The 10,482-nt window shown below is 47.7% G+C and overlaps 1 pseudogene; it reads left to right on the top strand.

Annotated features, from left to right (window-relative positions):
- Positions 1–3,730: 3,730 nt before the first annotated feature.
- The window catches only part of LOC125546911 (F-box protein SKIP19-like), a 45,847-nt pseudogene continuing 39,095 nt past the window's right edge, over positions 3,731–10,482 (top strand).

Here is a 10,482-nt window from a genome sequence, read left to right as displayed (position 1 = left end):
AATGAGCAAAATTTTACAAGGTTGTCCCATTCCAAAATATCAAATGCCTACGATTGTGGAATGGGCAGGGTTTGCCATCAGTTCAGACATTGACATGGCACCTCGTGCTAAATAAACCAGCTATTCTTTTTGTGCAGTTCCACCAAAATCAACCAAATTCGCGCGTAGCTTGTATGATTTCACCCTTATATGTTGCAATGCCTTGAACTTATCGGCACCTCCTTTCTTCTGGTGGAAATGAATGATTCGATATATTCATGAACATTTTGTGCAGTTCCCATTGAAATCAAGCTGAGCACCCCTGTTTGCACAAATACAAATAAGTGATTAGTATAAAGCAAATTGTACTATGAATTGACAGTTTCAACAGGCACATACATGGTCCATGTAGAGCACACTTTTAGAAAAATGGAACTCACCAGAAAGAATCCTAGAACAACATTGTACTCGCGCATCACAGCAAAAAAATAGAGATTTGTCAGTCCTTCTGAGCTGAAGTTAGTTTGGTCTTGTGGGGAGTAATGTAACCATCCTTCAACTGCTCCTTCTGATGAGAAGATAGACATGGCTTCTTCATCCTGGCATAATCGGAACTAGTCACTTCACGTACTCCATATTCTTCTTCAAAGGAAGATGATCCTATTGTGCAAAGACAAGAGGACTACTAAATGCTAGCATCCCTGTTTGCTCGAAAAAAGGAAAGGAAATATTTAAAACAACACAGATGAAGCACTTCTCAAGGACAATACCACTTTTTCATGGCAGTATCTAAACAGTAGCACAACACCAATAGAGATGACAAAGCTCAATCATATGGATGAAATCAGTGGGCGAGTACCAACCTTTGTCAGGAGGCTTATTGTGTAGAGCATACAGATGAAGCACTTCTCCAGAACCATCTGTTGCTATCTACGGTGGTGGCCATGCTTACTATATACTCCTCGATTAGTTTAATGTTTCCAACATCTTCTTGTGCAGTTTCACTAAAATATATGGTATCTTCAAAGAAGATCCCCGTTTGCACAAGTAGAGATATTTACATATTACATCAAGAGTGGCATAAAATCAGTGGCAAAACAATTGCTCGTTCCAGCCACAGCAATAAATTAAGATGCAAAACTATATCATTACTTGTGTCATCATAGTTCCAGTGCTTCATTACAGCACCGGGAGTTGATTTTTGTTTTTCTTCCACTTGTTCTTCCCCTTCATCACTTGGTTCAATAACAGACAAGCTTCACCTTCAATGTAAGATTTGGCATGTAAATTAGGGAGCACAAGTATAGTACTAAACTTAATTTTCTGATGAAAGTGGCAAAATACAGGCCAGCGGTTGTGAAATATCCTTATCTTACCTCAATGGGATATTACGGTGCACATACAAATTGGAAGTCTTGTCTCCATTTGTGCAGTTCACTAAAATCAAGCAACATTATCGTACAAGTAGCACAACATGTGAAAGCACACTGCAGAATCATGTGAAAGAAGGCTAGTACTGACCTCTCATGATGCGGAATTAAAACAACTCACAAGAAGAAGATCTGAACCAAATTCGCCTTAACGGATAGGAAGTAAGATCTCCTCTTGTGCAGTTCTACTAAGATCAAGCGATCAAGCAACGTTGTTGGTGTGACATTTTGGTTGAACTGCACAAAACACTCTTAAAACAAAAGTGTTTTGTGCAGTGCAACAAAAAGTCACAATGGCAACGAGGTGAAGTAGATAACCCTGTTTATACAGAGGTGCAAAGGAAACAATTAGTGGTCAATAATGGTGGATGACACAGAAGCCAATAAAAAGAAGCATCTACCTTATCTAAATGGGAAAGAAAGCAAGACAGTAGCATTTCTCAAATGATGGCATTTATTACTATTAACATAGAGATTATATTAACAATAAAATTCGTTAAACATGTAATTTGCTTTTAACTCTGGCATTGCATCAATTTTCCAGCGGCATTATTAGAGGGTGTTTGTTTACAGGGACATTTTGGTGTAGGGACTAAAAAAACTCCGTGTCAGTCCCATCTAAACCAAACATGAGGGACTTTTAGGGACTAAAAGTGGGCATTTGGGACTAAAGAAAGAAGACCCCGAGGGAGTCTTTTTGGGACTTTTTCCAACAGTTGCCCTTGCCACGCATCGCACCTTGTCTCTATTAGTTCATTACTAGGGGTAACATGGTATTTTAGCATGTCATTTAATAACCTCTAGTCCATGTTTAGTCCCTGGAACCAAGCAGGTAGGGACTAGGGAGTTTTTAACCAAACAGAGCCTTAAATTAACAACAGCTAATGAGTTGCACGGGATAGTGGACGCACCAGCACCATGTGCATCTACCGATGTACTGTGGTCATGCACAGTCTGTTGCAACAAAGAACAAACAACCAAGGAGCATATTTGTGTTGGTCCCAGTTTTGTTATCTTTAGACACCTTTCCCTATGTGAGCGTAGCAAATCTAGTCCTGCTCAAACTCTACAGCCTTGTCCCTTCCTTTCCTTTTTTGAACTAGTACTTTCGCCCCTTCCTTTCCTCTTTGAACCACGTCCTAGATTTATGCGATACAACTTTCCCCACTACTTTCCCCCATTCCTTTCCTCTTTGAACCACATCCTAGATTCATGCTATACAACTTCCCCCCTTCATTTCCTCTTTGAACCACGTTCTAGATTCATGCTATATACAACTTTTCCCACTACTCCCCCACTCCTTTCCTCTTTGAACCACGTCACTCCTTTCCTCTTTGAACCATGCTATATACAACTTTTCCCTCTGCTTGGCTTGAACAGCCTTTGGTTTCGGCGGCTGACCAGTCGGTGCTTTGCAGGGCGAGCAGCGAGAGCGACAGATGCAAGAGGGCGAAGCATGAGGCCATGTCCATTGATGACCTGCTATCCGAGATGGCGAGGCAGGGCCTTCAGGACATCAAACCCCTCAAGGCCTACCTGCGCAAGTACAAAGTGGTGTGTATACTGGTTTGATGGATGGTTGGGTAAATCAAAATTGGGGGCATTCTGAGACGATAGGGGTGGATTCATCTGTTAACTTGGTCTGATAGGCTTATCGTCAATTGGGTAGCTTAAATAAGAGTTCATCTTGGGGTAGTGCTTTTGGCACCAAATTGGATGGTTGTTTTGCAGAACTTTTCTTCCCTAAGCAGGCTGAGCTTTGCTTTGCTACATCCTCCCTAAAAAGGCTTTTAAAAAGGGATTTGTACTGGGCTAATTATCAGCTACAATTACAGAGGTGCGTTACTGGTTTGATGGATCATGGATGATTGGGTAAAACAAAATTGGGGGGATTGTGAGATGACAGGGGTGGATTGCTTTACTAAATTGGTCTGATTGGCTTATCATCGATTGGAAAGTTTAATCAAGAGTTCATCTTGGGGCCCCACACTGCCTTTGGCACCAAATTGGATGGTTGTTCTACATAACTTTCTTTCTGCAAACAGGCCGAGCTTTTCCATCGCTACACCCTCCCTAAAAAAGATAAAAGCGGTATTTCATACTCAGCTAATTATCTGATTGTTGCTTCAGCCTAAACCATTTGATCACACATAGGTTTTCTTGTTAAAAGTTATGTTATCTTGTACCATGGGAGAAGCCACTCCTACTGTATTGTATAAGCTTTGTCTCTCTTGTGGTAAAGCTGTCTCTCATTGTGCGAATTTAAAGCTCTTGCTATATTTAGCCATCCTTGGATGTTTGTGATGACACCTCGTTTTTAGGAGCTACCTTGCACAATGGAGGTGGAGCCAAACCCATTTATCGTGTTTGATATCACGGATTGGTCCGAGCTCCCACTCGATGCGCTTTCTGCAATCTTCATGAAGCTTGGGACCATTGAGATTCTTATGGGAGCGGGACTTGTGTGCCGCTCATGGCTGGTGGCAGCCAAGTCCCCTGAGTTGTGGCGTTTTGTGGACATGACACGCCACAAGGTGGTTTTATCAAAGGCGGAAAAGGTCATGTGCAGAATGGCAAAAGTGGCTATAGATCGCTCCGATGGACGGGTGGAATCGTTCTGGGCTCAGAAGTTTGTCACTGGTGAACTCTTGAATTACATTGCAAGCAGGTATTGTTCTTTGCATTCTTGAATTTCCGCACTTTGTCTCTTATTCTATATGTGTCAAATTTGGCAGTCTTCTTAGCACTGATACACTGTTTGCAGTATTTACCTCCACTTAATAGCTTAATAAGTTGGCCACAAAGCATGAATTTAATTTAGGAATTGAAGTGATATCAAATCAGGCCAATGCATTTTTGCTAAACATGTTTTTAGCCTTTTATGATATTTTATTGTGACATATGTATAATAGTGTTCTTCTAGGTGTCCAAATGACCCTTCAAGACCAAAGAAACAAACGCTACGATTCCACAATCCAGACAAGCTAGGGTAGGTGCACCTCTTGTTCCCCTTCCGTGCATCGGTGGCCACTCCAGCTGCGGCGGCCACAGATCCGGCCATTATGGACAACCAGCTGCCCCCTCCTCCGCGTCGCATCCTTTCCCCCAGCGGTGCGCAGCCTTTGCATGGTAGTTTTTCGGCATCGCGCGGGCCATCACCTCCCTCTACCCTGCATTCATCACCGGCCACGGCGGATGCAGGGTCAGATTAGGCCTCGATGCCACGTATCCTACAGCAGGGCGAGTCGTCCAACGTGAGGCATGGGCTCGGCACAGCGGATCTGGTTGCGCCGCCCCATTTCAGGCAGGCACGCCTTCAATCCATTGTGGTCGCCCCTGCTCCTCTGGTCAACATTGCCATTTCGGGAGACGCCGATGGATGGACAGAGGTCTCATCCCGGAAGAACACGCGTGTGGGCTCTGACCCCGCAGTCGCAAGGGAGCGCCCGAGGCTGCGGTGCTCGGACCGCCATAAGGCCTTCGATTCTGCGGCCGGCCGCGAGGCCATCTTAAGTAAGTTCAAGGGGACATGCTTTCGCTGCCTCAGCAAGAAGCACCATCGCAAAGATTGTCGAGACCCCCTCCGCTGCATCATTTGTGAGCTGTAAGGCCATTTCGATAGAGAGCGTCCGCAAAATCCCAAGAACGGGGGCCCGAGCAAGGCTGCTCCTGCGCACCCTCAGACGGCGGCTTCCGAGGCCCCGGTGAGAGATCGCCTGGTCTTCCCTCCGACGACGAGCCTGCCGTTGCCGCCCGCGCTGGCGGCCATGGAGCGCTTCCTCCACCGCGACCCGTCCAGGCGCCCTAGCGTTAGCAACAAGGTGGTGGTGGCCTCCCCGATGCTCGAGCACGAGGACCACATCCTGCGGCAGCACACGGTCACCCTCTCTGCCGTGGACAGGGTCCACATGACCAATCCCATGGTGGTGGGGAGGGCGATTGAGGCACAGCTCAGCTTGTCGCCCTACCAGCTGCGGGTCACCGCTCATCACCCGGAGGCATTCCTGGTGCACTTCGGCCTACTGGTGCATTGAGACAATGCGGTGCGCCGCAGCATCCTCAAGGTAGATGGTGCAAAGTTATACATCTAGGCCTGGCATGAAGACGACCATGTGGCACTGATGAAGTACTCCTTGCACCTGGTGGTGGAGAACCTGCCGATGTAGTTCTAGTCGCTTGAGGGGGCGGAGGAGGCGCTCGGGGACTTTGGCCGCATCGATCAGCTGGATAGCCGGACCTTGGAGAGAGGGCATACCAAGACCTTCACGTGCTGGCTCTGGGTGTGGGATGTCTCCCACATCCCGACCAGACATGCGTTGTGGGTGCTCAAGCGCGGGGCTGTCTACGTTGATGTAATCCTGGGCTTCTCGCCTCCGGATCGCTGCGTCCCGCCGCCATCGGGCGTCCGTCGCTACGACCTCCTACTGCACATCGGCAGAGTGGAGGATTGGTCCCCCTCTCGCCGCGATCATCACATTCGGGCTAGAGTGGGATGCCATCTTCAGGCGAAGATGACGACCCGCCCTTTCTTGCGATTGGAGTTTGGAGTTTGGACTGGGGGCATTGAGGATGGGCAGTCGGGTGGCGGGCGCCGCGCTGCCCCTCTGGCTGCGGCCACGGGCTGTGGTGGGCATCCCCAAGGTCACGACAGGCGAGACCACGACGACGACAGCACCAGGAAGGATGCTTTCCTGGGTAGCTCGTGCGACACGAAGGGCAAGTCGACGGACGTCATCGAGGCACCACATAAAGGGCAAGTCGACTGACATCGGCCTAGGCATCGCAACAGAACACCGGCGGAGCACCGCCAGGCTGGCTAGGTTAGAGGTCGCTCCAAGGAGCGGGCGGTGCATGCATCCAGGGTGTGCGCCACCCCTTTGCTGCACGCTATGCCTTCGCAGCCCCTGCTACCCCAAGCCTCACCATGCCAGGAGATCCAGGAGCAAGACCCTGTCGCTGCTTTCTTCACGTTCCCCGGTAGGCGCACCCTGTCCCTTCCCCCGCACACGGACTGCATGCAGCTCCAGATGGAAAATGCCATTCTCGAGGCTTTGGTCACACTGCTGGCTTTCGAGGACGATGGATGGTCTTCGCCACATTTGAGGAAGAGCAAGAACAACTTCAGAGAGGAAACAGAGCATCTTGAGGACGACATCCTGCCGTGCATCGCTAACCTCGCTTCGTCGTTGGTGCACCCCTGCTTCAATTCTTTTACCCCTGCAGTGGTGGGATTCCATGTCACTGCGAGCACGCAGCAGGTGGGGCGCATGTACATCGAAGGCACCGACGAGGGAAGCTCGGATGAGGTGGCCACCCCAAGACTGTTCACTGAGGTGCCTCCACGACCGCCGCCGCGTGCACACCACTCTGCTTCACCAAAGACCAGGGCAAGTTCTGCACCATCGCATCAAAGCGCTCGCCAGGCGGCCATGGGCTGCACGGTGCCCGTGGCCCAGCGGGCAGCACTGCACCTGATCCAGGAGCTGTGTGGCCTAGGCCAAATGACAAGATGACCCCCGAGGCCGTGGCTGAGCTGCTGAAGCGCTTCGAGGAACCACTTTCAGCCAAGGACATTGCTGCCACTGTGAAGCTGACGTGCCTTGACTTCGCCGCCATGAAGATTGCCGCGGGCATGGCAGGCGGAGAAGATGCAGAGTGGTCATGTCAGTAGTCCTCGTTAGGTTTCGTCAGTGGCTGATCTTCAATCAGTTTGAGTTAGGTCTAGTTTCCTTCATGTGTAGTGATCATATGGTTGGTGCTAGTGGTAGAGCTATATATGATAGATGGATTCTTGGGTCTATTGGTGGCCGTCGCCGCCCCACGGCATGATGTAAGGTGTATTGTGTTTCTTTCAATAGTAACTATAGTTGACAGAGCAATGATCGGTCTCCCCATGAGTAACTCAAACTACAAGATCATGTCATGGAATGTGCGAGGACTAAACAACCTCGCGAAGTGATCGACGACTCGGGAGGTAGCCAGTGCGCATAGGATCGCCATCCTTAACTTGCAGGAAACGAAAGTGGATATGTGGTCGCCTCAGCTTGCGTCAGAAATAGGTGGTAGCCAGCTTCAGGGCTGTGTGGTCTTGCCGGGGTTGGGGGCACGGGGCGACGCTGCTATCTTTTGGGATAAGCAACAGGTCAACGTAATCACACACGCCATTGCCTCCTTCTCGATCATAGTTAGAGTTGAAATCCTTAGCAGCAGAGAGCATTTTTGGATGACCACGGTTTACGGGCCATTAGAGGATGACCAGAAGGCGCTCTTCTTGTTTGAGCTAGCTGTTGTCGCTCCCCCTTCAGCTGAACCTTGGATGTTAAATGGTGATTTGAAAGTGCAACTATCCCTAGGTGGTTTTGGTAATTCATAACAACATATAGCTCATTGAGCTAATGCTATTCCAAGATGATTATTTCAGGAAAGCTCAATGATTGGCATGCCATGGATGTGAAAGTGGAACCCTCAAAATGCTAAGGACAAAGGATTGGCTCAAGCTCAAAAGCTCAAGACACTTCATTTTATATTTTAGTGATCCAAGATCACATTGAGTCTTTAGGAAAAGCCAATACTATCAAGGAGGGATGAGGTGTTGCTTAATGAGCCTCTTGCTTCATGTGCTTAGTGATATGCTCCAAAACCCTCAACTACTTTCCCATATCCACATATGACCTAAACCCTAAGCCAAACTCGGTCCTACCGATTCTTCCTATCCGGCGCCACCGAGTTTCACTTGTCATTAGCCACTGCCAAACCCTAGCAATTCGGTTCTACCGATAAGGATCTCGGTCTCACCGAGATGGGGTTGCAAACTTTCTGTTTCCCTTTCGTAACTTTTCGGTCTCACCGAAAGAGCGAATCGGTCCCACCGAGATTGCAATGTAAACTCAGTGTTTCCCCTTTGTAACTTTTCGGTCTCACCGAGTTCCACTCGGTCTCACCGAAAGAGCAAATCGGTCCCACCGAGTTTTCCTGACCAACTCTCTGGTTAGCTAATTACCAAATTCTGTCTCACCGAGTTTGTGTAATCGGTCTCACCGAGATTACGTTATGCCCAAACCCTAACCATATCGGTCCTACCGAGTTGCATGTCAGTCCCACCAAAAATCTCTAACGGTAACTAGGTTTACATTTTCGGTCCGACCGAGTTTATTGATTTGGTCCCACCGAGATTGGAAAACTGTGTAATGGTTGGATTTTGTGTGGAGGCTATATATACCCCTCCACCTCCTCCTCATTCGATGAGAGAGCCATCAGAACACATACACCATTCCAACTCATATGTTCTGAGAAAGAACCACCTACTCATGTGTTGAGACCAAGACATTCCATTCCTACCATATGAATCTTGATCTCTAGCCTTCCCAAGTTGCTTTCCACTCAAATCTTCTTTCCACCAAATCCAAATCCTATGAGAGAGAGTTGAGTGTTGGGGAGACTATCATTTGAAGCACAAGAGCAAGGAGTTCATTACCTACACACCATTTGTTACTTCTTGGAGAGTGGTGTCTCCTAGATTGGCTAGGTGTCACTTGGGAGCCTCCGACAAGATTGTGGAGTTGAACCAAGGAGTTTGTAAGGGCAAGGAGATCGCCTACTTCGTGAAGATCTACCGCTAGTGAGGCAAGTCCTGTGTGGATGATGGCCATGGTGGGATAGAAAAGGTTGCTTCTTCGTGGACCCTTTGTGGGTGGTTGCTTCTTCGTGGACCCTTCGTGGGTGGAGCCCTGTGTGGACTCGCGCAACCGTTACCCTTCGTGGGTTGAAGTCTCCATCAATGTGGATGTAGGATAGCACCACCTATCCGAACCACGGGAAAAACATCCGTGTCTCCAATTGCGTTTGAATTCTCCAAACCCTTCCCTTTACATTCTTGCAAGTTGCATGCTTTACTTTCCGCTGCCAATATACTCTTTGCATGCTTGCTTGAATTATGTGATGATTGCTTGACTTGTCCTAAATTAGCTAAAATCTGCCAAGAACTAAAATTGGGAAAAGGTTAAGTTTTATTTGGTCAAGTAGTCTAATCACCCCCCCTCTAGACATACTTTCGATCCTACAAGTGGTATCAGAGCTTTGGTCTCCAGTTGCTTGATCTCCATAGCTTTTGGTGGTCATAGCCTTGGTTTCACAACCTAGGAGAGTATGGCGTCTAGCGAGGGAAATTATCACCATAGAGGTCCTTAGATGGTACTAATTTTGCTAGTTGGAAGCATAAAATGAAAATGCATATTCTTGGACATAACCCCGCCGTTTGGGCTATTGTGTGTGTTGGTTTGCAAGGTGACTTCTTTGATGGGAGAGAATCAAGCCGTGAAGCTACCGCGGATGAGTTGAAGATGTTGCAATACAATGCTCAAGCTTGTGATATTCTCTTCAACGGATTGTGCCCCGAAGAATTCAACAAAATTAGCCATCTTGAGAATGCGAAGGAAATTTGGGACACTTTTATTGATATGCACGAAGGTACCGACTCCGTCAAGGAATCCAAGTTGGATGTGCTTCAAAGCCAACTTGACAAGTTCAAGATGAAGGATGGTGAAGGTGTCGCTAAAATGAACTCTAGGCTTGCTCTCATCACAAATGAGATTGCCGGCTTAGGAAGTGAAGAGATGACCGACAGATTCATCATCAAGAAGATCCTAAGAGCCTTGGATGGAAAATACGATACCGTGTGCACATTGATCCAAATGATGCCCAATTACAAAGATCTCAAGCCAACGGAGGTGATTGGGAGAATTGTTGCTCATGAGATGTCACTTAAGGATAAAGAGGAACTTCACAACAAATCAAGTGGTGCCTATAAAGCCTCATGTGAAGCCCCTACATCATCAAGTGAGAAACAAGACTTCAATGAAGAATTGAGCTTAATGGTGAAGAACTTCAACAAGTTCTACAAGAGTAGAAGCAAATATAGAAGCTTCAAGTCAAGGTCCTACAATGACAAAAGATCTTCTAGTCGAGAGCGAAACTGCTACAATTGTGGAAGACCCGGACACTATTCCAATGAGTGTACGGCTCCCTACAAGAGAAGAGAAGATTCTCCAAGAAGAAGAAGCAAAGAATCACCACC

This window comes from Triticum urartu, chromosome 3A, assembly GCF_056163025.1.
Source record: "Triticum urartu cultivar PI428250 chromosome 3A, HENAU_Tu73, whole genome shotgun sequence".
Classification (NCBI taxonomy): Eukaryota; Viridiplantae; Streptophyta; class Magnoliopsida; order Poales; family Poaceae; genus Triticum; species Triticum urartu.
This window is presented reverse-complemented; position numbering and strand designations above follow the sequence as displayed.